At 41.8% G+C, this 25,803-nt stretch overlaps 1 protein-coding gene across 2 annotated transcripts in view; it reads left to right on the plus strand.

Annotated features, from left to right (window-relative positions):
• PRTFDC1 (phosphoribosyl transferase domain containing 1) overlaps positions 1–25,803 on the plus strand; it is a 108,612-nt gene that overhangs the window by 64,400 nt on the left and 18,409 nt on the right. The window lies entirely within an intron of this gene.

Raw genomic sequence — 25,803 nt, forward strand, 5'->3', positions numbered from 1 at the left:
GATAGGAGGCAGCAGGAGCATTGTGACTTTGTTTTGTTTTGTTAAGTTTAGACTTTGTGACTGAAGGGGTTGGGAAAGTCTAACTGGCCGGGAAACTGACTGTGAGGAGACTTTCTTTTGACTCACATGGCTGTCGATTTTTTTTTTTTTTTAATGCACTCACAATCGTTTGTCTTTTGGTATGGAGTTGGAATGACCTTGGATTTCAGAGGCGCTTTTCAGGACTCTTCCACGTCATCCTTTTCCAAAGCATTTGCAGCTCTGACCGCCCAGCGCTCCTCACAACAGACTGAATGACACACTTTCCGTCTTTCCTCTGTAGTGGTTCCAAATAGGGTGCATTTGCTCTCATCTTTTTCTCCCCTTCCATTAGGACAGACTAAAACTAGCATTACATTGTCAGGATTTGAATTTAGTGAACTCTGGGAGTCTCATCAAGAGGCTCCAAGTGGAGCAGGCCCCGTCTCATAATTAAAGGCTTGCAGGAGCACCCTTCAGAGCACATACTATTGACTTCTGCTGTCCAGGACCGGGGCCCTCTGTGTTCATGTGGTATGAGTGTGATGTGGCCAAGAGTTCGCTGATGCTTGAGATTTTTCAGTGTCAATGCACTAAAAGAAAGAAGGGGAGGCACTGTTTTTGTTTAATTTTTAGATTAGGTATGTATTGACCTAGTTTCCAGTGGTCTGAAAATTGTGATGTGTAATGTTTCTAACATGGTAGGGTCTAGATTAATATATCATTATTATTGATATATATAATAAATTAGAAAAGATTGTATTGGGTATATTCATTTTCATTTTTATATATATAATTTGTTTTACCAGCCTCACTCTAACCCTCGTAGGTTTCAAGATTTCCTTTTATTTGTATTCCAGTACTGTACCTTTCCCCCAAGCTCACATCAGCCCCCACACACACACACCATGTGTGTAGAAAACTACTTCATTTATTTGAATAAGAGTTTAGAAATTTCCAGAAGGAAGGAAAAACCTACATAGATACAGAAACAGATGGCTTCTAATTTAACGCTGGTACAAGTCACAGCTTCTCTAGACCTCAGTTTTCATGTTTATAACAGGAAAGGTATTGGATTTTCTCTCTGGTAGCATCCAGTTTTATAATCAGAAGGTAAAATACAGGTAAACTCTTCTCTTTATTCCAGACCTGTCTGTGGAGCCAGGCTCCCAAGTCTTTCTTTCACAGACCACTAGGTATTTCCCTTCTCTTTCTGGATCTTAACCCGATTCTCCTCTATTTCCTCACCCATGAATGAGACAGACAGTAGTGTTAATAACTGCCATTTCCTGATGCAGTTCTGAGCCAGAATATGTATGCGAGGTTCAAAAGGGTGGACTAATTTCTGGTGAGGCACCAGTTCAGGGATGGTGGAGCCCAGATTTGAACCCATTTCGTCAAGCCCCAAAGCTATCATCTTACCCACTGCGCCATGCTGTTTCCCAGTAGGCTTGTGGTTTTCGAACGTTTTAAATGATATCTTCCATAAAACCTCAGAAGCAGAGCCGCTCTGGGTAAAGCAGAGTGGGAGCCCCGGTTATCGGCCACTTTGCCTCATCTGCCAGCCAAGGTGGCCCATGATGCTTTCACAGAACCCCCGAGCTATATGAAGTGGAGAAAGAAACCACTACACTCCCATGACTTAACATGACCGTGACAGAGCAAAGCCCCTTTGCCTCCTCTCCAGAGTCTGTGGGTGAAGATCAGCCAGTCACTGTCCACAGAGCCACAGGCCCAAGAGCATGACTCAGAGCTGAGCAGCAGTTCCAACAGCCAGAACGGCCCTATTTTATCACTTCCATTGAGGACCACAGTGACATTATCAGGAGACAAGCATTTTTGCATTTCCTCTGTCTAGAACCCATCACATTTCCAATATACATAACAAGGTGGGAGCCTTCGGGCCTCATTTTTGAGCACCACTGCCAAGTCGATTACTATTCATTTGTATCATTTTCCTGAAGTTTACCATAATGTTCGAGAGAGGAGTTGGCTATGGGCAGGCCCAGGTTTCCATTCTGGCCCTGCCGATTACTGAGTGGGCTTGGATCATCTATTTGATTAAGACTCCTTTTTTTTTTTTCATCTAGAAAATAAGATCAGTAAAACCCAGCACGGTAGCTATCACAGCTAATGTTAGCTATTAATATGAATATTGTAAATTAATTGAACTTATATTTTTCTAGTTATAAGAAAATGACAGGAGCCTGGCTGATGTGGCTTAGTGGATTGAGCATCGCCCCTTGGACTGAAAGGTCTTGGTTCTATTCCTAGTCAGGGCACATGCCCATGTTGCAGGCTCGATCCCCGGTAGGGGGAGTGCAGGAGGCAGCCTATCGTTGTTTCTCTCTCACATTGATGTTTCTATCTCTCTCTCCCTTCTCTCTCTAAAAAAATCAATAAAAACATATTTAAAAAAAGAAAATGACAAGAATCGGTGTTTTCAAAAACCTTATTAATATATACAATTATCTGATTATTAAGAGATGGACCCATGAAACTTTTTTTTGTTTTAGTTTCCTTTTGAATTTCATTTGAATTTTTTTTATGATCACCACAATAAGTGTAGTTAACATCCATCACCATACATACTTACAAACATTTTTCTTTTTCTTATAAGAACTTTTAAAATCTACTCTCTTGGCATGCTGTAATGAATAGCATGGTGACTATAGTTAATAATACTGTATCGTATATTTGAAAGTTTCATTTGAACGTTAAGTGAATGACTTTCTCAAATATGTAACATTATGTAATATAGGACATGCTCCATTTTCCTGTTGATCAGATGTGCATTACAATGATGGATATTCGATGATCGGGGTTTGGATGGATTTATTATCTATTGATAGCTAAATACCAGGGTTTTAAGAGAATTTGGAAACTCCTGCTGCTCCTTCTCAGTCAAATAAAATTCAGAGTTATAAAATCAAATCTTCACCTGGCCAGTGTGGCTCAGTGGTTGAGCGTCGACCCATGCACCAAGAGGTCACCAGTTCGATTCCCGGTCAGGGCACAAGCCCAAGTTTTGAGCCAAATCCCCAGTGGAGGGCATGCAGGAGGTGGCCAATTGATGTTCTCTCTCATTGATTTTTTTTTTATCCTCACCTGAGGACATTTTTCCATTTTTTGCTCAGATAGAGTGGGAGGGAGAGAGAGGAAGAGAGAGAGAGAAACACACATCAAGTGGCTGCCTCCCACATGACCCAACCAGGGTCGGGCACAAACTGCAACCAAGGGACGTGCCCTTAGCGGAAACCGAACCCGGGTCTCTTTGGACCGCAGGCCGACGCTCTAACCGCTGAGCCAAACCGGTCAGGGCTCATCGATGTTTCTATCTCTCTCTCCCTCTCCCTTGCTCTCTCCCTAAAATCAATAAAGAAAAATTTTTAAAAATAAAATAAAATCGTAGACTTCCGGTCAAGATGGTGGCGTAGGTAAACGCGGTATCGCGTCCTCCCACAACCACATCAAAGTTACAACTAAACTACAGAACAACCATCATTCAAAACCGCCTGAAATCAAGCTGAATGGAAGTCGTACAACTACGGAACTAAGGAAAAAAAAAAAAAAAGCAGCTACATCCAGACCGGTAGGAGGGGCGGCGGCGCGAGGGGGGGCGGCGGCGCAGCGGGAGCGGAGCGCGCAGCGGCGAAACGGGCTGGTCCCACACCCAAGCGTGGTGGATAAAAATCAGGAGGATCCCGCGGCTGGGAAGGTCCTTCCTGAGGACTGAGGGGTCCCCGTCCCACACCAGGTGTCCCGCTCAGGGTTCCAGTGCCAGGAAGAGAAGTCCCCATAACTTCTGGCTGGAAAAACCAGCGGGAACTGAGGCTCAGGGAAGCTGAAGCGGCTGGAGCCCCAGGAAGCTCCTTAAAGGGCCCGCGCACGGACTTATCGGACTCTCTCCCTCTAAGCTCGGAGGGAGGCAGCTCGAGGGGCACCAGAGACACACAGGGAAGAACTGAGCTGTTTGGCACTGGAGCGAGAGCTGGAGAGGGGGCTTCCTCGGGGACAAACGTGCTGTCAGAGGCCTTTGTTCCTTTGGTGAGCCCTTCCGGGGGCGGCAGACAGAAGCCATATCTGGGACTCCAGCAACCTGGCTCACACTCGTAGCCCCGCCCTGCTGACTCCCTGAGGCCCCGCCCCACACAACTTTCAAGCTGTTGCCACTTGCTTAACCATAGGATTGGCCTGTCTTGGATCCTGCTTCAGGTTTTTCCTAAATTCTTTCAAACGAGCAGCACCGGGTCTCAGCGAGCCCCATACCTCTCATTAAGTAATACACAGAAACAAACACAGGGAGGCAGCCAAAATGAGGATACAAAGAAACAGGTCCCAAATGAAAGAACAGAACAAAACCCCAATAAAAGAACTAAGCGAAAGGGAGATAAGCAACCTAACAGATACTGAGTTCAAAATACTGCTTATAAGGATGCTCAATGAACTTAGTGAGAACCTCAGTGAACTTAGGGAGGGCATCAAGAGCATAAAAAAGTACCAGTTAGAAATCATGGATACACAGTTAGAATTAAAGGAGGCATTAACTGAAATAAAGAATAATTTACACAGCTTCAATAATAGAGTATGTAGATCCAAGGAGCAAACCATCGATTTGGAATATAAGGAAGCAAAAAATCCCCAATCAGAAGAGCAAAAAGAAAAAAGAATTAAAAAAAATGAGGATAGAGTAAGGAGCCTCTGGGATAACTTCAAGCGTGCCAACATTCGCATCTTGGGGGTGCCCGAAGGAGAAGAGAGAGAACAAGAAATCGAAAACCTGTTTGAAACAATAATGGCAGAAAACTTTCCTAACTTGGTGAAGGAAACAGACATACAAGTCCAGGAAGCACAGAGAGTCCCAAACAAGATGAACCCCAAGAGGCCCACACCAAGACACATCATCATCAAAATGCAAAAGGTTCAAGACAAAGAGAGAATATTAAAAGCAGCAAGAGAAAGGCAGCTAGTTACCTACAAGGGAGTACCCATTAGGCTGTCAGCTGATTTCTCAAAAGAAACTTTGCAGGCCAGAAGGGAGTGGCAAGAAATATTCAGAGTGATGAAAACCAAGAACCTACAACCAAAATTACTCTATCCTGCAAAGCTGTCATTTAGAATCGATGGACATACAAAAACTTTCCCAGACAAGAAAAAGTTAAAGGAGTTCATCACCACCAAACCGTTATTATATGAAATGATGAAGGGTCTTTTTGAAGAAAAAGATAAAATGTATGAACAAACAAAATGGCAATGAATACATATCTATCAACAATGGAATCTACAAACAAAATGAACAGGAAGAACAGAAACATTCTCATAGATACAGAGAACATTTTGTTGGTTGCCAGTTGGGAGGGGGGTTGGGGGAATGGGTGAAAAAGGTGAAGGGATTAAGAAGCACAAACTCATTGCTAGACTGACAAACCTCAAAGGGAAAGGGGTTGGGGGGGGGGGTGGGAAGAAATAAACCAAAGAACTTATATGCATAACCAATGGACACAGACAATAGTGTGGGAAAAGGTGGGAGGGGTATGGGAGTGGGGAGGAGGGGGGGTCAATGGGGGGAAAATGTGGAACATCTGTAATACATTTTACATCCAACAATAAAGATTTGAAAAAAAAAAAAAATAAAAAATAAAATCTTCTATTTGGCAGGTTTGAGAATCATTAATGCATCCTGAAAATGTAGCCATGTCTGCCAGTGGTAGCAAAATGTGCTTTTAGGTCTTTAATGCTCCAGAGCTAACCGATGCTTTCATTGAATCTGAAGTGTCAGTTTTCTAGTGAAGAATATTACTTGTATTGCTACTTGCCTCCTGAAACATCTCAGTCCCTTCACACTGGTGAACCGGTGTGTTTAAGGTACCCACAATTTGTTACTGAATTTCAGTTGTTGAGTTAGGTGTGTTTGAAAGGCACGTGAGCACAGAATCATGGCTGTACCACCCAACTGGCCCCAGTAGCATTTATCATGAGTTAAATGGGAGATGAGGATTTATTTTGACTGTAGGAGTAAAAATAATAGTGCACATCCAATCAGAGCAGATGAGAATCGAGGGCAAACACACGGAAGAAACAGATGGTGGAGAGTACAGGGAAGCAGGCTAGAAGTTTTATGTAAGAAGCAACTTAATCAGAACACTGGTGACTGGAATCAATGTAAAAGGCTGTCTGGTTGCACTTGTTAGTGCCTATAGTAGAAATGGGGTTGAGGATTGGGAGCAAGTTCTCAGAACTTGTGGCTATAGTCAAGTGTAAATTACCATAATCAAATATGTCAGTTTTTTTTTTAAATTGGGCTCTTTAAAAAGAACATTTTTAAATACTTAAATCTTGTGTGAAACGCTCCTGGCCAATCAGCAAGCAATGTGAGGCTTTTCCATTTTCTAGGGTTAGCACCCTCCCCTGAGCCCACCTGTTGATGGCCATGTGGGTAGTTTCCAATTTGGGGGCTATTACAAATAGAGCCTGTATGGATATTTGGAACAGAACTTTGTGAGGGCATATGCTTTCTTTTCTCGGGTAGATACCGAGGAGTGAAGGGTTGGACTTTATATCCATGTATATTTAACTTTTCTAATAAGCTGCCTAACAGTTTTCTCAAGTGTGTGAATTCCAGTTCCTCTACATCCTCACCAACACTTGGTATGGTTTTTAAGTTTAGCCATTCAAAGAAATAGAGGTATCTCATTGTGCTGTTAATTTGTATTTCTCTAATGATTAGTGTGCTTGTTCGCTATTCATATTCTTCTTTAGAGAAATGTCTATTTAAATATTTTGCCAATTTTTGCTTTAGACCTTTGACCCCTCCCAGAATCTCACAGGCTCTAATGAAATCAGTTCAATCCTCTAACCTCAGGGCTCACATGTAGTCAAATGAACCAGACAGGGGACAGTGTTCATATCGCCCTCCCTCTGCTTCTCTTTCCTGCCACTTCTGACTCAATCAAACGTATTCTCCTGCCATTCATCCCTACCCTTTACAGAACACAGGCCCTCATGCTCATCAGCCAATGACAACAAATATTGGACAGGGGCAAAGAGAGAAGAGTAGGTATTTTATGCATTTGCGATATCTACATGAAAGAAACGGACAGCCCTCGTGCTGTTCCATGGCGGCTGGCCCTTGTTATGCCAGGTTATGTGGACATTCTGACATTCAGAGCACAGAGGACGTCCGGTCTGGAGCCTCAGTTGAATGTCTCAGTGAGGATTGTTCTTAGATCATTCAGCAAAAACTGAGAGTGAAAGCCACCCTCCCTGGGTGATTTGTCATTCCTTGTTGGGAGTCTAGAATAAGGTACACTGCAGTAGCCTTTTAAATCAAACCCTACATTTTCCACATTTAAGACGGTACAACCACTCTAAGTCCAACTCAGCTGTTGACGGCTTCTGTCTCCCACTCCTCCTCCGGGCTTCCGCCAACAAACTGGTACAGCAGAGTCTCATTTCCTTCGGCGTCCTGGACCTTCCTTTTCACTGTGATTATAAAAACATTTATTAGAGAATAATTTGCTCCTCAAGCACATTAATGGAGTCCAGATTCTGTTTGTATAATACGGACAGACAGATGTGCAGTGTTTTGTGTTACTTTTAGATGAGCAATGCTGTTTACACAGAATTTTTCCCGAGACCACCCAACTCTGTTCACATATAGTCTTCAGCTCCTTCCAAGCCCTGGCCTCCAGAGGAAGAGAAAAAATTTAATAACTCAGAGCCCCACCCAGTTTTGAAGACATGACTTAATACTGAAGGAATTTGCAAGCCTGCACTGCCAATCAACATGCCTACATCAGATAAACCATCTTTTCTTAGTTGGCCCTCCTCAAGCCTTCTACTTTGTGTATATTTCACATAAATTACCTCCCCCCCAGCTTTGTGTTATGCCTAAAGATATTGCTAATAATATTTTGCACATAAAAAGTTTGCTATATTTTTCATAGTATTTGCATATATTGGCAGTTTGTTTGCTCTTTACATGAACTTTGAAAGCAGGTAGGGCAGTTAGTAGTATCTCCGTTTTCCAAATGAAGTCAATGCCAAATCAGGCAAGTTGTCCAAACTGTCTCACTGGGTAATTGGTTAAGGCAATAATTATGGCTGATCATAATCATTTCTTTTTCTCTTGTATGATCACATTTAATCTGAAAACTATTACCAAAAACAACCTATTTTTAAATTTGGTTGTTTTGAGTTACATAGGCATACCACTATAGATGAATAATAAATAGATTATGTTGTTATTTTGGTTTACCAAGATAGAGGCTATGCCAATGCCTATTATTTCTAAGCCCTATTTGAATTTTAGTCAATGATTTGCACTGAAAATGTGAACCAGGAAATAATCTAGGTTTCTGTAAATACTGATCCATTTGGGTTACATCAATGACTGGGAGTTACTGATAACCAAAATAAAGTGAAGCAAAGCTTGACAGAGTGGAAAAATAATTTCAATAAAAGTTAAGACACCTGGTGCTCTGCCTGGCTCTGTCATGAGTTCACTCCCACATTCGCCCCCTTCCCTTATAGGGATAATGAAGGAGGAAAATCTAATTCAATAAACATTTATCATGGGCCTACTGTGGGCAGCACATTTTACATATGACATTTAATTTAAACCTCACAACAGTTCTAACAGGTAGGTGTCAAGAAGGGGAAGGCGGGGTCTGAGCACCTTTCCTTAACACACAATGTTCCTTCCTGCATACCAGGCCCAGCTCAGTGCTGGGGAACCTATAAAGATGTATGACATAAAGTCCCTATCCTCAAGTGGATTTCAAAATAGCAGAAGTGAACAGATTCAGAGATAATGAGCAAGGAATAGCCAGTATAACAAGGAGGAAAGAGGTGCTGCATGAGGTGGTGCTAAACAAAGGAAGCGCACTGGGGATAGAGATCAGTTCTGGCCAATGGTCCTGCTGGGTGAGCATCGGGTGACAATTTCTAATGAAAGTCAACCTTCATTTGTGTATCTAAAGAACATTATGATTTTGAGAGGCAGGGACGTGGCAGAAAGACATTCTTGGTGGAAGGCACATTGTAAGATACAAAGGTGATAAAATGCAGGGTGTGCCCTGGACTTAGGCAGCAGGTTGGTACGGGTGGAACGTAGACCCTGGCAACTCTGAGTGTGGCCTGTGGGACCTGCCCTATCACCATCGCCTGGGAGCTTGTTAGAAATGCAGGCTTTTGGGCCCCACCCCAGGCAGGATCACAGTCTGCACAGGTGAACAGGGAATGTAGTAGCAAGTCACACAGAAAGGTAGATTCTGGTCAGACCCAAGAGAGAAGCTGTTGAACATAAGGTAGGGGGAGGCTTTGGAGCAAGACAGGATTATCCTCTGCTCAGTGTTCAGCTCCATCACTTTCCAACTAACGGGCCTTGAGTAAACTTACTTAACAAAGTCACTTAAATTGGAGTGATAACAGTACCTGTTATCTCAAAGGACATTTTATAAATGGTCTTATTTTTTAGAGAAGTTTTAGGTTCACAGCAAAATTGTCCCCACACACCCACCACCTCCCCCACTGTCAACATCCTGCACCAGAGTGGTCCATGTGTTACAGCTGATGAACCTACACTGACACATCATTGTCACCCAAGTCCATAGTGTACCTTCAGATTTGCTCTTGGTGTACATTCCATGGTTTGGACAAATGTATAATGACATGTATCCATCACTGCAGTCTCATCGAGTATTTTCACTGCCCGAAACAGCATCTGTGCTCCACTTATTCATCCTTTTCTCCCCTAATCCTAGGCAACACTGATCTTTGTACTGTCTCCATAGTCTTGCCTTTTCCAGAATGTCGTATAGTTGGGATCATACAGTTCACAGCCTTTTCAGATTGGCTCCTTCCACTTAGTAGTGTGCACGCAGGTTCCTCCACGTTCACGGCTTGACAGCTCATTTCTTTTAATACTGAGTAACCTTCTGTTGTCTGGATGTATCACAGCTTAATTATCCATTTACCTACTGAAGACATCTTGGTTTCTTACAAGTTTTGGCAGTTATGAATGACACTGCTACAAACATCCATGTGCAAGTTTTTGTAGGGACATAAGTTTTCATTTCCATGGGGGAATGCCCAGGAGCATGATTTCTAGATCATACCTCAGAATTTTCTTAGGATTCATGTAAGTAATGTGCTTAACATTATACCTGCACCTAGTAAATGCTCAATAAATGGTTCTCAAAGTCAGGCTTGCCCCTAACATTTAAGGGGCTCAGAGCAGGAGTACAAATGCAGAGCTACGTACCATGTGACTAAATAGTTAACGTTAAACTTTAAATATTTAACTTTAAAATGCTCCAGCTTTATGCCCTGGCCGGTTTGGTTCAGCGGTTAGAGCGTCGGCCTGCAGTCCTGAGAGACCCGGGTTCGGTTCCCGCTAAGGGCGCATACCTCGGTTGCAGTTTGTCCCCGGCCCTGGTCGGTTGTGCGGGTGGCAGCCACTCGATGTGTCCCTTCACATCGATGTTTCTCTCTCTCTCTCTCTGTTCCTCTCTCTCCCTCCCACTCTACCTGAACAAAAAAAAAAAAAATGCTCCAGCTTTAGCCCTGACTGGTTTGGCTCAACAGGTGGAGTATCAGCCTGTGGACCACAGAGTACCGGGTTCGGTTCCTGCTAGGGGCACATACCAAAAGTAAATAAATAAATAAAATAAAATGCTGCAGCTTTAGCCCTGGCCAGTGTAGCTTCGTTGGTTAGATTGATCCTGTCCACTAGAAGGTTGCTGGTTCAATTTCTGGTCAGAACACATGCCTGGATTTCGGTCTCAATTCCCAGAGTGGGGCGTGCAAGAGGCAGCCAGCTGATGTTCCACTCTCATATTGATGTTTCTCTCTTTCTCTCCCTCTCCCTTCCTCTCTCTCTAAAAGTCAATAAAAATATTTAAAAAGCAAAACAAAAAAGTCTTTGCAGCTCTGTCCATAGTCAGCTCTTGTTTCTCCCCAGATCACCTGAGCTGGAGACTGAAGGAGCCATAGTCATCCCTGCAGCCTGCAAGGCTGAGCAGAGCCACGTGTCTGCTAGGCAGGGTAGGGCATGTGCTGGGCCCAGACCAGCTCCTGCGTGGTGGCGAGCCTGCTGACCCTGCACGGGACTCCCCAGTTAAGCTCTTCAGGGATCTAGGGCAGCTAGGTTCTTCTCCAGGCATTCCTTTCCAACTCGGATGCCTCCTGCCACCTCAAACTGCACCTTCTGAGCAGAGAGGCAGGAGGGAACACAGTTATCTGGGGAGTCCAGTCTCTTAGGCATTTGTTTGGGTGATTCAGGGTGGCCAACTTCAAAAGTCTCGAGCCCTCTTTGGTATTCCAAGGTAATTTGTGCTGTTCTCCACCACCGCCTTCCCCACCACAATTTAGCCCTGTCAGGGAGGTGGGGGCAGGGGCCAGGCCCAGTTCAGCTTACATGTGCTTGTTGTATAATTCCCATTAACTCAAAGTGTTACAGAACTTTCCAGAAAACTTCCTTATAAGACCAGAAAGAAAAGAGCAAACGTCTTTGTGTTTCAGTATTTGTGATATTCAGAGCCCTTCTTGCCTGGCTCCCAGGGTGGTCCCGCCCATTGTGATACCGAAATTGGACTTGATGTTCAAGGAATGGGCATCTCCCAAAATATTTTGAGCTGAAAACTGACATAAGACAACAGAACTTTTTGGACCCAGGGTGCATAAAGTTATAAATCATTCCTGTTTTTTTTTTTAAGGGGAAACAGTATTTGGAAAAATGGTCTTTCAAGAAAAAGTCACCACTGATAAGGTGGCGGGGGTACACATTTTAAAACACAGACTGTACCAAAGCCTTCTGGGACCATTCAGATATGTCAAGAGGGCCAGCTTGTTTGTCCTTCAGATCCATAATTTTAAAACATAATTTAAACCAAAACAAGTCCATACCAGTGTTTAAAACAGAAGGATATCCTGCTTCGAGGCTGCAAACAGAGTTCACGTAAACCAAAGCCACTGAATCTGTTTTTAAACTGAGTTTCCTCTTTCCTGGGGTCTGTTGTAACTAAATCGAAGTAACGGTCTCTTTTATACTCTCCCCTCCCTTTTTCTTTTTTCTTTTTTTTTTTTTGGTGACCCTGCATTATTCCTTCTAGCTGTAGATTCTTTATATGATTGTGGTCCCTTATTCTGACTTACCTCCATTTATTTCTCATAAAGAAAGTGCCTATCTCTGTTGGCTGGAGATTATTCTTAGCTAACCAGTACCCTTCTTGGAGACTGGGTGGGGCAGAACACCAATCACAACAGAGTAATAAATCATTGTCCATAAACAGAAAGTCATGTTATCTTTGAATAAAGTCACATCATGTTTGCAAAATTAGGCACACCAAATTTAGGAAATGCAAAATATATATGTACTTTAAAATAAGCTAAATTGTACATGCTAACGTATATTTTCCTGGTTAAAATGCTAGTTTGGCTTTAAAAGTATCCTTTACTAATCATGAAATGAATTACTGCTATTAAAGAATCTTAATGCAAATTTGTATATTTTTAGTGTTCAGAATTCATGTGGCTTCTTGCATTTAAGTGTTTAAAAATATTGAGGAGGCTGTTTGGGAACTGAGATAATAAAATAATAATCATGAGAATAAAGACAATATAGTGTAGGTGGGAATCACTCAGACATAACAGAGGAAGGTCAGTATTTTTTTTGTCTTCCCATTTTCCGAGTTACTCAAGTCAGCTTCATTTGTGTCCCTCTCACTTGAGTTTTGTTTTCATATATGTTTGTTTATCATTTTTATTTTTTATCTGTCTGCCATTGGGCAGTAAGCTCCTCCAGACTCTGGACAGCTGGAGAAATAACTTAAAGCAAGAAAAATAAGTGCTGTCTGAGAACACTGGGTGTCTAAAATGGATAGGAGAAGAAGTATTAAAAATATAGTGAACACATGCCCTGGTTGGTTTGGCTCAGCAGTTAGAGAATCGACCCGCGGACCAATGGGTCGCGGGTTCGATTCTGGTCAAGGGCACGTACCTCAGTTGTTCATCCCAGCCCTGGTCAGGTCATGTAAGAAGCAACCAGTCGATGTGTCTCTGTCACATCGATGTTTCTCTGTCTCTCTCTCTCTGTCTCTGTCTCTCTCTCTCTCTCTCTCTCTCTCTCTCTCTCTCTCTCTCCCTTCCTCCCACTCTATCTAATGATAAATAGAAAAATATCCTCAGGTGAGGAATAAAAGGAAATGAAAAAAATCAATCGAATACCTCTCGTCAGATGCTTTAACATTGGACATCTCGGCAAACATTGGATGCCACAATGTGTCAGCCACTGGGAGTGCAATAAGAATGGGAAAAAAGGCTGCTATGCTAAAGGACTTTTCATGCTTTTGGCAATTGCTACAGTCTCTGAAAATTCCAGTCGGACATGGTCTATTAACCTGCAGATATGCACTGAGTGTTCCTGGGAGTGGATACAGTCCCAGGTACTCCAGAAGAGCTTCCTGAAAGGGATGATGCCTGATCTGAGTCTTGAGGAAAGACTACAAATTGCCCATGTGAGGAAAGATGGAGAGGTGCGGCAGGAGCGGCCATGAGCTAAGACCTGGAGGCTAAAACTGTGTGTTATGTGCTGGGAACCCCTAGGGTCTTCCTGCAGCACCGTGGTGTCCATTGGCAGTGTGAGATGTGATGAAGTAACTTTTCACTAATACTATTTATCAAAGTTTGCAAGTATTGACTTTTCCTGTAAATTAGCACCATATCTTAGTCAAGGTTCTTTTGTTTTCAGGTAGTACAGATTTATTTTAAATTACCATAAGCTAAAATGGTGGATTGATAGGAAAGAATTGGGGCATTTCATAATCCCCAAGGTAAAAGTACAGGCGGGCCCAGAAAAATACCAGGATTCCAGCCATCAGTTCTCAGGTTCTGCTGCAGGTCACCTGCCACCATCGCATAAAGCAGTTTCAAGGTTAACTCCTTGTTCTACTAACTATAACTGGCTCCATAGAAAAACCCACAAGGATCTGACAAGGGATGGATGATAGGTTCAAAAGAAGGTCAAGATCAGAGCATGGCCCTACAGAGGAAAAGGTTGGAACCAGCAAAGTGGAATGATACAGATTATGTCCAACAAATGGGCTGCATTAAAGCTTTAGACAACACAGCATGAGAACTGGGGAACCCCCCAAAAGCACGCAGACAAGGTCATTGTTAACCAAGGCTTTGACCATAGTGCAGTGTGGCAGTGGCGGGACCTAAGTCCTGCTTCATCACGTGCCCCGTGGGCTGTGGTCAGCCAGCCCAACCACGGAGCACGTGGCACATACACATTAGTAATGTGCCGAGCGAACTGAACAAAGAGTATGTCACAGCCAGTGTAGGTGTGACACTCAGGTAGATGTGCAAGTTTCTTAAGACTAGAGGTAGGCGTTGAGAACACAGGGCCTACTTTATGTTCTGTTGATTATTACGTGCCAGGCACTTTTCTAAGTGCAGAAATGCATATTCTTTTAGTCCTCCCAATAATCCTGTAAGTTGGAAGTACTAATATCCTCTGTTTATAGATAAGGAAAATGAAGCACTGAGAGGTACAGTGTCTTCCTCAATGTCCTATAACTAACAGAAGGGGGCGCTGTGACTGGAACCCAGGTGTGAGTGCAGGGGACACCAGCTGCCAGTCTACTTTGTCTCAACAGTCCCCTTCCTCACAACTCACCCCACAGAGGTTGTAAGGATGGGTTTCTAAACATATACAATCTCAGAAGCAAATGATAGTTAAATGAATAAGAAACCCAAAAGAAAGTCAATTTCAAAGGAAGGAAGCATTAATATGATAGTTTTCCAATGTGTCTTGCCCCACCATCTTACTTTCGACCCAGTCAATATGACAGAAGCAAGAGAGCTGGTCTGGTTGGAACACAAAAGCCAAACCAGCTCTGAATGAGCCGTGCCCTCCACTTTGGCCCTGGCGCCTTAAAGGACTAGGGGACTCAGTTAGAAGTCATGCCCTACATCAACCACTGGTTGGAAAGAAAACTGGGGATACTGGAATCACTTCACCTGTCCTCATTATCTGACTTGGTACTAAATGTTAGAGTTTAGAAAAATTTTTCAGCAGTTTGCAACATTTTAATTAGAAGCTCTCCAGTTTGATCATTAAAACTCTTTATAATGCCCTGGCCGGTTTGGCTCAGCAGTTAGAGCATCCACCCAGACCAAAGGGTCATGAGTTCAATTCCTGGTCAAAGGCACATACCTAAATTGCAGGTTCAATCCCCAGCCCCGGTCAGGGTCATATGGGAGGCAGCCAACTGATGTGTCTCTCTCACATTGATGTTTCTCTCTCTCCCTCCCTTCTTCCCTTCCACTCTATCAAAAAAAAAAAAAAAAATCAATGGAAAAATATCCTCGAGTGAGGATTAACAAAAAAATAAATAAAATAAAAACTTATAATGAACTGTTTTGGAGATTGTTTTGCACTGCTGTTCATTTTATGTGGTCTACGTGACCTTATTAAGCACAGGAGAATAGCTGAGAGGAAGGATTAGGCTGAAAAAGTGGGGGCCAGGGGGCAAAGTTAGGGCATCTGTGGAGGATGAAAATATTGAGAAAGCTTTTGCAAGTACAGATTTTAAAGCAAGTTAGCTCTAACTTTGGAAATGAATAGATGAGAGAATGTTTCTTTTGTTTGTTTTCTTGACTTTTCCCTTTCCGGTTCCTCAAAAGAACAAGAATTCAGGATATTTATTCTTCCTCAGTTATGTTTTCTCTGAACATTATCTAAGCAGTCGATTCTCAGCATGAGGCTTCACCACATCTGATGGGCTGTTTGGTGGACTTTTTTTTTTTACGCTTGTACCTGGAGATCAGGTCACCTAAGCTCGTATAGTTTCCAAAATATTTCTTCCACGGATGCCTAGACTCAATGTCAAAGGATTCCTTTGCTACTTAAATATATCCACACCACCTCTACCAACACTTCTACCAAGATGTCGATTTCTCCTAGCCATTTCAGCTCATGTATTTTCTTCATTAATACAATCAGGACCCACTTCTTCTCTGTGTTTCTCTCAAAGATGTACTGTGTGCTTCTTTCTTCTAGAAATTTTTGGAGGTTTAGGTTTCCCCAGAATAGTATGGAGACAGGCAATTCTAGGATTGAACTGGATTCCTTACTAGGCAACACCTCTTTGGGCAAGTTACATAAGCTCTCATTGCCTCAAATTTCTCATCTGTAAGTTGGGGATTAAATAGTACCTATTCTGAGCTCTCCTGAACCTTAGTAAAATAGATAAATCAATTCACATGCAAACTTTTGGACCACAGGAAAAAGAGGAAGGTCCAAGATGGCAGAGCAGGTGGAAGCAGCAGTCACCTCCTCCCATGACCACAGCAAAATTAAAACTAAATTATAGAACAGTCAGCCTGGATAACCATATGATGAGTGGCTGAACAGAAGTACTATAACTGAGGATACAATGAAGAAGCACACTGAGACTTGTAGGAGTGAAGATGCAAAACGGGCTGGTCATTCACCCATATGCAGTGGTTGAGAATCCGGAGAGATATCCTACCTGCAAAGGTCCCCCTGGGAAAATGAGGGGTCTCCTCCCCACACTGGCTCCCCAGCCCACAGCACCAGTGCTGAGAAAAGGAGCGTACATAACATCTGGCTGTGGAAATCAGTGGGACTCCATTTCCCCCCAGGGAGACAGACTCTGCTGGAAACCCAGATGAACTCTTAAAGGGCCAACACACAACTCTCTATTACAGACCATCACCCTGGGCTCCAGCAGAGGGACAGCAGCTCAGGGGGGTGCTCCAGAGCCATATAAGGAGAGACTAAGTTATGTGGTTTTGAGGCAAGTGTTGCAAGAACAGCCTCCAGTGTCCCTGTGTTGAGTCCTCCTACCACATGGCCCACAGGCACCATCTTTCCTGGGTTAAGCACTCCCCTGACAGGCAGTGGCCTGACACTGGCTCCACCCTGAAGGCCCCACAGTAACCAGCTGGAACATGACTGGAGACAGGCCCTCTTCTCTCTCTGCCTACAGGCATCACCCATTCCTGTGTGGAGCCCTTCCCCCACACAACATTAGCAAGGTGAGCTACACTAGCTCCATCCTGACGACACCCTGAGATCCTGCCCTAACTGGCTCACACACAGCCAGAGGCTCTGTCTGTGGTGGCTACTAGCCTGGGCCTGTGTTGCATTCCTCCTTTTCTTCTTCTTTTTTTTTAATAGAAAAATTGGGTTTATTTAAAGAAAATGGGCTGAGGTATGGGGATATCCAAAGGGAAGGGTTATATATCACTGAGCATTGGGGTATTGGGTCATGAAGACAGCCCCGAGGAGCTGGAGTTTGGTCCTTATATGTATTCACTGGCGGAAAGCTTTTGTCAGTCAGTGGATTTGGGGTCTTGGTTGGTGGGTGTGGGCAGGGGGCTGGATACACAGGAACGCAGATGTACAGTTGGGTGCTTCTTTGGTTCCTGGTGTCCAGTTGCATTTCTTGTCTGGCCAGTTCTCCTATGGCAGGAATTTTTGTCTTTGTTCTCCTGGGGCAGGGAGGCTTGCAAAATGGCCATGAGGAATTATATTGCTTGTGTGAATCCTAACATTTCCCTCCTCTTCCTATTTGTTAGTAATTATTCGTAATGTAATCGGGCATTCCTTCTTAAAAAAGTCTCCAGGAATTCTGGACGAGCTCTGGAGTGCCACAGACACAGGGAGAAACTGAGTTGTCTGGCTTCAGGGCATGGGCCATCTTCCCACAGGGCCACCTTTCTTATGTTAAGCCTTCACTCCACACAGCCAAATCTAAATTTGCTTTAGCCTGGGGACTCTGCTTGCTCCACCCTGATGACTCCCTGAGGCCCCACCTCTACTGCAGTGGTCCAGATGGGTAGCGGCTGGCCTCGGAATACCCTGAGACTGGTCTCAGACCCAGCACAGCTGCTAAGTTTAAAGCAGTATTAACCTGGTAAACACCACTCACCCCCACCTGGTGACTCCCTGAGAATCTGCCACATACCACTCATCTACTGCCCAAGGCTCTTACAGTGGTTGAGCCTAATCAACAGGTAGCAGCAGGTCTCAGGTGCCTTGGGCCTTTTGCTGACCTGCCCCAGGACCAGTATTGGTGGCAGATGGCCTTGGTTGGCAGCTTGGCCCCTCCCATACTCACCCTGGTCTAGCAGAGGCAGCTTCAAACCATGTCATATTTTAGCTCCTAGCACATAGGCCAGGGCTAGTCACTGACAGGGCTGACATTGACCTGCACTGGAGTCCCTCCCAAGAGGCCCCAGAACCAACACAACAGAAGGCTGGCTTGAGACTATAACAGAACACCACCCAATTAGCTCTACAAGAGGCATACCCAAAGAGAGGTCTCAGTAGGCACCAGACCGTGATGGGGGCAAATTCTATTTTATGGGGTCAGCCCTGGCAGGGCAGCTCATACACCATGGTTGAGACCAGTCCTCACAACCAGCCAGCCTGAGGGTCAACCCCACCACAGATGTGCCAACAATGGTGAAGATTCAATGACAACAGAAGGACACACATAAAACACACAAGGGATACTCTTGGGGCACCCAGCTACGGTGACTGGGGAGACTACATGACTGTGCTTCACAGGAAACCTACTACATCGGGCCAGCCTACCAAGGACATAGCAGAAATACCTAATATACAGAAACAAACACAGAGAGGCAGCCAAAATGAGACAAAGAAACATGCCTCCAATGAAAGAACAAGAGAAATCTCCAGAAAAAGAACTAAATAAAATGGAGGCAAGTCTACCTGATATAGTGTTCAAAACAATGGTTCTGTTTGGCTGGTGTGGCTCAGTGGTTGAGCACTGACCCATGCACCAAGAGGTCGCCAGTTCAATTCCTGGTCAGGGCACATGCCCAGGTTATGGGCCTGATCCCAGTAGGGGGCATGCAGGAGGCGGCCAATCGATGTTCTCTCTCATTGATGTTTCTATCTCTCCTCCCTCTCACTTCCTCTCTCTCTAAAATCAATAACGAAAAAAAATTTTTAAAAGAAACAAAACATAGTGATTATAAGAATTCCCAAGGAACTTAGGAGAACTTAAACAGCATAACAAAGGACAAAGAACCAGTCAGAAATGAAGAATACACTAGGATGAATCAACAGCAGATTAGATTAAGCAGAGGATCAAATCAATGATTTGATAACAGAAAACATCCAATTAGAACAGCAAAAAGAAAAAGGAATTTTTAAAAATGAGACTAATAGTTTGAGGGACCTCTGGGACAATATCAAGCATAATAATATTCACATCATAGGAGTACCAGAAGAAGAGAGCAAGGAATTGAGACCTATTTGAAGAAATAATGACTGAAACCATTCCTAATCTGGTGAAGAAGAAAAAAAAAACACAAATTCAGGAAGTACAGAGAGTCTCAAACAAGATGAACCCAAAGCAGCCAACACCATGACACATCATAATTTAAATGGCAAAGGTTAAAGACAAAGAGAGAATCTTAAAAGCAGCAAGAGAAAAACAGTTAGTTACCTACAAGGGAGCTCCCATAAGATTGTCTGCTGATTTCTCAACAGAAACTTTACAGCCAGAAGGAGTGGCAAGAAATACTCAAAGTGATGAAAAGCAAGGACCTACTACTAAGACTGCTGTACTCAGCAAAGCTATCATTTAAAATCGAAGGAGAGATAAAGAGAGACAAGAAAAAGCTAAAGGAGTTCATCACCACCAAACTAGCATTGCAAGAAATGTTAAAGGGACTTTTTGAAGAAGGCGGGGGAAGGGGGAACATAAATATGAATAATGAAATGGCAATAATGATATACCTATCAATAATCACCTTTAATGTAAGTGGATTAAATGCTCTAATCAAAAAACAAAGGGTAGCTGAATGGATAAGAAAACAAGACCCATATATATGCTATCTACAAGAGACCCACTCTATATCAAAAGACACACACAGATCTAAAATGCATAGAAAATGATATTTCATGCAAATGTAAAGAAAAAAAAGCTGAGGAAACAATACTTATATCATACAAACTAGACTAAAACAAAGGCTATAATAAGAGACAAAGAAAGACATTACATAATCACAAAGGAATCAATGTAGTCATAGTAGGGGACTTTAACAGGGTCGTTGACATCACTGGATAGAATTTTCGAGACAGAAAATCAACAAGGAAACAGTGGTCATAAATAACACATTAGACTGGATGGATTTAATTGATATTTTTAGAACATTTCACCCCAAAGCAGCAGAATATATATTCTTTTCTAGTGCACATGGTACATTTTCCAGGATAGATTATATTAGGCCACAAAACAAGTCTCAATAAATTTAAGGAGATTGAAATCATATTAAGCATCTTCTATGGTCACAATGATATGAAACTAGAAATCAAGTACAAGAAAAAAAAACGGAAAAACACACAAATACACGGAGGCTAAATAACATGTTACTAAATAATGAATGGGTTAACAGTGAGATCAAAGAAGAAATCAAAAGAAAGCTTGAGACAAAGGAGATTGAAAACACAACAACCCAAAATTTATGAGATGCACTAAAAGCAGTCTTTTTTTTTTTTTTTAATCCTCACCCGAGGACATTTTTCCATTTTTTGTACAGATAGAGTGGGAGGGAGGGAGAGGAAGAGAAAGAGAGAGAGAGAGAGAAACATCAACGTGAAGGGACACATCGAGTGGCTGCCACCCGCACGACCAACCAGGGCCGGGGACAAACTGCAACCGAGGTACATGCCCTTAGCGGGAACCAAACCCGGGTCTCTCAGGACCGCAGGCCAACGCCCCAACCGCTGAGCCAAACTGGCCAGGGCTGAAAGCAGACTTAAGAGGGCAATTTCTAGCAATACAGGCCTACCTCAAAAAAAAAAAAAAAAAAAAAAAACAAGAAAAATTGTAAATAAACAATCTAACCTTACACATAAAGAAGCTAGAAAAGAACAACAAACAAAGCCCAAAGTGAGTAGAGAAAAGAAAATAATAAGGATCAGAATGGAAATAAATGAACAGAGCCTTAAAAAAAAAGAAATCAATGAAACCAAGAGCTGGTTCTTTGGAAAGATAAACAAAATTGATAAACTTTTAACTAGATTCACCAAGAATAAAAGAGAGAGGACTCAAATAATAAAGTCAGAAATGAAAGAGAAGGGATTACTGACACCACAGAAATACAAAGGATTATAAGAAAATACTATGAATAATCATATGCCAACAAGATAAATTCTTAGAAATATGCAATCTTCCAAGACTCAATCAAGACGAAACAGATAATCTGAATAGACCAATTTCAACCAACAAAGTCAATTCAGTAATCAAAAAAATCCCAGGAAATAAAAGTCCTGGAATGGATGGCTTCACAGGTGAATTTTACCAAACATTCGAAGAAGAATTAATAGCTATTCTCAAACTATTCCAAAAAATTCAAGAGGAGAATAGGTTTCCAGGTTCATTTATGAGGGCAATATTATCATGATCCCAAAATCTGACAAAGGCATTGCAAGAGAGAAAATTATAGGCCACATTCCTGATGAATATAGATGCAAAAATCCTTAACAAAATATTAGCAAACCAAATACAGCCATACATTAAAAGATCGTACACCATGATCAAGTGGGATTTATTCCTGGGATGAAAGTTTGGTTCAATATCTGCAATCAGTTAACATGATACACCGCTTAAACAAAATGAAGGATAAAAATCATATGATCATATCAATAGATACAGAAAAAGCATTTGACAAAATTGAGCACCCATTTATGATAAAAACTCTCAGCAAAGTGGGACTAGAGGGAACATACCTCAACATAATAAAAGCCTCATATGACAAACCAACAGTTAATATTCTTTAATTATTCTGGATATTCTTTGATTTTTCCCTTTTGAAATCTGTTCCCATAAGAAGAAAATTATTGGTTTTATCTAACTTAGTGGGCCACTTTTAAGAACTCTCTCAACCATAGCCCTGGCCGGTTTGGCTCAGCAGTTAGAGCATCGGCCTGCGGTCCAGAGAGACCTGGGTTCAGTTCCTGCTAAGGGTGTGTATCGCGGTTGCAGTTTGTCACCGGCCCTGGTTGGTTGTATGGGTGGCAGCCACGCGATGTGTCCCTTTCACGTCGATGTTTCTCTCTCTCTCTCTCTCCCTCCCACTCTATCTGAACAAAAAATGGAAAAATGTCCTCTGGTGAGGGTAAAAAAAAAAAAAAAAAAGAACTCTCTCCACCCCAAACAGAAGTGAAAACATGTATGTTAAGGTCATTTATTTTTCTTCTTGAACAAACAGAAGACAAATGTCATAGTCAACAGAGAAAAGCTAAAAGTGTTTTCCTTAAGATCAGGAACAAGACAGGGATGTCCACTTTCATCACTCATATTTAAAATAGTACTGAAAGTTCTAGTCACAATAACCAGACTAGAAAAATAGAGACCACCAAAATTAATCCATATCTATCTGCTCAATTAATATATGACAAAGGAGTCAAGAACATTCAATGGGGTAAAAAAAAAAAAAAAAGTCTTTTTAATAAAGGTGTTGGCAAAATTGGAGAGATACATGCAAAAAAAAAAACTAGACTAACTTCTAACACCATATACAAGAATAAATTTAAAATGAATTAAAGACTTAAATATAAGACTTGAAACCACAAAACTCCTAAAAGAAAACATAGGCAGTAAACTTCGACATTTCTCTCAGCAATTTTTTTTCTGATATATCTCCTCAATCAAGGGAAACAAAAGTAAAAATAAACAAATGGGACTACATCATACTAAAAAGGGTTTTTACAGCAAAGGAAACCATCAACAAAATCAAAAGACAATCTATTTGCAGTTATACAGCTGATAAGGGGTTAATATCCAAAATTAATAAAGAACTCATTCAACTTAACACCTAAAAAAAAACCCAATTAAAAAATAGGTAGAGAAATTGAATAGACACTTCTTTAAAGAGGATATACAGATGGCCAAAAGACATATGAAAAGATGCTCAACATCACTAATCATTAGAGAAATGAAAATAAAAATCACAATGAGATGTCACCTCACCCCTGTCAGAATGGCTATCATTAATAAAACAACAAATAACAAATGTTGGCAAGGATGTGGAGAAAAGGGAACCCTTATACACTGTTGGTAAGAATGCATATGGGTGCAGCCACTACGGAAAGCAGGATGGAGGATTCTCAAAAAAATAAAAATGGAACTGCCTTATGATCCAGCAATTTCACTTCAGTGTATATATCTGAAAAAATAAACAAACACTAATTCCAAAGAATAGATGTACCCCTATGTGCATTATAGCATTATTTGCAGTAGCCAAGATATGGAAGGAACCCAGGTGCCCATCAACAGATGAGTGGATAGAAAAAGTAGTAGTATTTAAATACAATGGAATATTACTTAGCCATAAAAAAGAATGAAATCTTACCATTTGTGACAGCACGAATGGACCTAGAGGGTATTATGCTAAGTGACATACATCAGACAGAGAAAGACAAATACCATATGATTTTACTTATATGTGGAATCTAAAGAACAAAATAAGTGAACAAACAAAGTAGAAACAGACTCATAGATTCAGAGAACAGACTGATAGTTACCAGAGTAAAGCAGGGTTGGGGCACTGGGTGAAGCAGTTGAAGGAATTAAGAGGTATAGATTGGTAGATACAAAATGGTCATGAGAAAGAGAAGTTCAGCATAGTAAATATAGTCAATAATATTGCAGGAGTGTACCTAAATTATCAGGGGCATCATTTTGTAAATTTATACAAAATAATATTGAATGTCAACCCTAATTGAAAAATAAAATTTAAAAAACAGAAAACAGCCGTGGCCGGTTTGGCTCAGTGGTTAGAGCGTCGGCCTGCGGTCTGGAGAGACCCGGGTTCGGTTCCCGCTAAGGGCATGTACCTCGGTTGCAGTTTGTCCCCGGCCCTGGTTGGTCATGCGGATGGCAGCCACTCGATGTGTCCCTTTCACATCGATGATTCTCTCTCTCTCTCTCCCTCCTGCTCTATCTGAACAAAGAATGAAAAAGTGTCCTTGGGTGAGGATAAAAAAATAATAATAAAAAAAATTAAAATTAAAAAAATAAATAAAAAACAGAAAAAAAAAAAAATATATATATATATATATATATATACACTACCCAACTCATTGTATGAGGCAAATATCACTTTGCTTTAAAACTATAGGCCAGTCTTACTTATGAAGATAAGCTGAACAATCCCAAATAAAATATTATTAAACCAAAACCAATGACATTTCAAACCAGTCAGGAAAAAAATAAACAATTCATTAAATGGTATTTGGACAATTGACTTGGAAAATATAAGTTCCAGATGAATTAAGGACAAATCTAATATTTAAAACCTGTTATAGAAGGTGAAGAGATTAGCCGAAGAACATATATGCAGAGTCCGTGGACACAAACAACTGTGTGGTGTTGGCCAAAAGGAGGTGGGGGCGGGCGGGGGACTGGGTGGAGGTGGGTAAAGGGGGAGAAAATGGGGAACATCTGTAATATTGTCAACAATAAATAAATAAATAAAATAAAACATGTTATAAACTTGGACTAAATAAGACCTGAAATAAGACTTGCTTAGCAACACACTACTGTGTGACATAGAGCACATTCTTTAGCTTTCTGAGGTATTGTGTTTTTGTTTTTAATCAATAGAATAGGGATGATAGTAGAATTATTGTGAAATACACTCTGATCTGGCAAAGTATAAATCTCATTTGTTACATTAAACTTTGTGGTTTAATAGTTGTATCCAGTTCTGCATACCACAGTCCTCTGGAGGTGCTGAAATTTTATTTTTCCTGCTGCTATTAAGAACACATTTGACTCTACTATGCAGAAATTCTCCTTAGTTAACTCCTGTATTAACTCCTATATCTCAGCAACTCTAGAAATAAAAATTTTTTCCTTCGACATTTTTGACAAGGTCTGAACCTATTGACATGATTGCTTGCATATATGATTAATATGCCTGTACAAAAACAAGGATTCTGGAGATTCTTGGATTTTCTCCTTTTGAGATCTGTTCCCATAAGAAGAAAATTATTAGTTTTATCTAACTTAGTGGGCCACTTTCAAGAACTCTCTCTACCCCAAGCAGAAGTAAAAACATGTTAAGGTCATTTATTCTTCCTCTTGAGCAAAAGATAAGAAGACAAACCCTGTTTCATTGGTAAAACTGTCATATTGGTTGTTTGGCTGTTTGTTTCCCTTCCCAGATGAACAATTCTATGACCAAGTAGCTCTACGTCTAGAATGAGACTCAGTTTCAAGTGACAGAATCCTATTCAAACCAACCCAAGAAAATTCCTAAGGGAATAAATTGGCTTCAGTAGGTGGAAACTCCAAGGCTGGGTATATCTTCAGGCATAGCTGGTTTGCATGGTTAAGGCCTGGCCCCACCTAATTCATGTGGAATGAATTCCCCTCAGAAAGATGTGGGGTGTCTTGGCAGAAAAAGGGAGGAAAACACTGAAATGGCAAAAGCAACGGCTGTCCACAGCTTTAAGGAAAGAGGTGCCTGGTTCCACACCTTGTCCCCAAGGAGCCTGCACCGTCGTCTTCCTTGTGGTTAGTTTGCAACATTGCACCGGTTTTGCTCCATCACAGAGCCGATTGCCTGTAGTTGTATCTGCTCCAGTTCCTTGAATGTGTCTCCATAATGAGGCTAGAAAACAGCTTGCCTGTGCTGTTTGCTGTTTTGCCCCCATGTTATCCAGTTGTGATATTCACTAAGTAACAATCCATATTTTGCCCTGGCCAG

Source organism: Molossus molossus, unplaced genomic scaffold (genome assembly GCF_014108415.1).
Source record: "Molossus molossus isolate mMolMol1 unplaced genomic scaffold, mMolMol1.p scaffold_m16_p_1, whole genome shotgun sequence".
Taxonomy (NCBI): Eukaryota; Metazoa; Chordata; class Mammalia; order Chiroptera; family Molossidae; genus Molossus; species Molossus molossus.